The sequence below is a fragment of the Vigna unguiculata genome, unplaced genomic scaffold (genome assembly GCF_037176805.1).
Source record: "Vigna unguiculata cultivar grain cowpea cultivar isolate G323 ecotype 2 unplaced genomic scaffold, ASM3717680v1 ptg000023l_ERROPOS13181582, whole genome shotgun sequence".
NCBI classification, from domain to species: Eukaryota; Viridiplantae; Streptophyta; class Magnoliopsida; order Fabales; family Fabaceae; genus Vigna; species Vigna unguiculata.
Window position 1 is genome coordinate 85,001 of NW_028196668.1, and position 2,500 is coordinate 87,500.

The following is a 2,500-nucleotide window of genomic DNA, read 5'->3' on the forward strand; positions in this document are numbered from 1 at the left end:
AGTATTCGGAGTTCTAGCGGGGCCTCCCCTTGCTTCCAACAACCCAAGAGTCCGTAGTATTCGGAGTTCTAGCGGGACCTCCCCTTGCTTCCAACAACCCAAGAGTCCATAGTATTCGGAGTTCTAGCGGGGCCTCCCCTTGCTTCCAACAACCCAAGAGTCCGTAGTATTCGGAGTTCTAGCGGGGCCTCCCGTTGCTTCCAACAACCCAAGAGTCCATAGTATTCGGAGTTCTCGCGTGGCCTCCCATTGATTCAAACAACCCAAAAGTCCATCTTCTTCGCAGTTCAACATCGCCTCCCTCGTTTCCAACAGGCCCAAAGGTCGTCTTCTTCGCAGATCCACGAAGAGCTCATCACGATTTGCCACATTCCATTTCCCACGGGTTGTCAACAACACTTTCTCACACTTCCCGCAATCGAGTACGTGCATGACATGCCAAAGCACATCTTATTTGCCTTCCATCGCACTCAAGACGACGGGTTGTGGAAGAACGATATTGTTCACAACAAGTTCAAGGACAACGTCTCAATCAAGGGACACAACCGAATTATGTTGACTGGGTCGCTAAAGTAAACCCGAGTTCATATAATGCACCGCATCCAAAAGAACTAGCCACAACACGTGCATCACTGAGATGTTTCACTAGATGGAACACGTGCGTGACATTAGGATCCTCCAACACCTCTTCGTGATGGAAAGATAGAATTCGAAGCAACCACAGAAGTACCGTCTAGTGGGTAGGCAACACAGGGACTGATCAACCAATATCACCCAAGGCAACGGGTGAAAATGGAAGAGATGCATGCTTGACCGTTCGATACGCAAGGCATGGAGCCAGCCAGCAAGTGCATCTCGATTACAACTCACACACCCTCACGTTCGCAAGACACCACACCACAAGACGGTCCACCCCCCACCTACCATGGGCAAGCAAGCAAATGGAAACATCAAGTGACGCAGGGTCAAGCATCGCTAGGCATGAAAATAACTTTCCACAATATCCGAGGGACTAGCTGCCGAGCTAACCAACGATCAGTGACGACCGTGTGTTGGTATTAATAAAGCTCAACAACTATGAAGAGGCTAGTTGTGCCATGATAAACATGCTAACGCACGCACCACGTGAGGGGGGAGGCCTCATCAAGCTCCCTTTAAAACCTGCCAGTGTGGAGCTGGCCGGCTCAAGGAGCACTCCCCCCCTATAAGAGGTTAATATGCAAAAGGCAAAATTGTACAAGTAGATACACTTTTTTTGAGCAGACATAAGTCCATATCTCGGGCTACACTTCGAATTTTGATGCGATTTTTTGCAGTAATTCGTAGAATAATGGTATCTCCTTGCTCACCAAATTTCATAATTTTTCTCGAAGGGGAACTATTTTTTTTATTTTTTTTACTTACCGGGTATGTGTAAAATCGGGAAAAATAGAAAAGCACATGTAGACTTCGAATTTCGACCTCATTTTTTCCAGTCCACCACTAAACAATATCACGAACCTCCCCACAAAATTTCATTCAGTTTGGCCAAGGTCTTAAATTTGACAAATTTTGGCACCAAGCTATCTAGTCGCGGTGCACCGACCAACTTGGCCATGTGCAAAACCCAACCAACTCAAAACTTTCGTGCACCAAGACTTTCATGGTATTCATTTGGGGGCATTTGTAGGCCTTTCCAACCCTCACATCTCAAAAACCACGAATTTCATTTTTTCACAAAACTCCACACAAGCCATCTAGCTATGCCGCGGTGCACCGACCAACTTGGCCAAGTGCAAAATGCATCCAATTCAAAACTTTTGTGCACCAACACTTTTACAGTACTCATTTGGGGACATTTGGAGGCCTTTCCAACCCTCACATCTCAAAAACCACGAATTTCATTTTTTCACAAAACTCCACACAAGCCATCTAGCTATGCCGCGGTGCACTGACCAACTTGGCCATGTGCAAAACCCAACCAACTCAAAACTTTCGTGCACCAAGACTTTCATGGTATTCATTTGGGGGCATTTGGAGGCCATTCCAACCCTCACATCTCAAAAACCACGAATTTCATTTTTTCACAAATCTCCCCACCAAGCCATTTAGCTATGCCGCGGTGCACCGCCAACCTTGGCCATGTGCAAAACCCTCCGAACTCAAAACTTTCGTGCACCAAGACTTTCATGGTATTCATTTGGGGGCATTTGGAGGCCTTTCCAACCCTCACAACTCAAAAACCACGAATTTCATTTTTTCACAAAACTCCCCACCAAGCCATTTAGCTATGCCGCGGTGCACCGACCAACTTGGCCATGTGCAAAACCCAACCAACTCAAAACTTTCGTGCACCAAGACTTTCATGGTATTCATTTGGGGGCATTTGGAGGCCAATCCAACCGTCACAACTCAAAAACCACGAATTTCATTTTTTCACAAAACTCCCCACCAAGCCATTTAGCTATGCCGCGGTGCACCGACCAACTTGGCCAAGTGCAAAATGCATCCAATTCAAAAC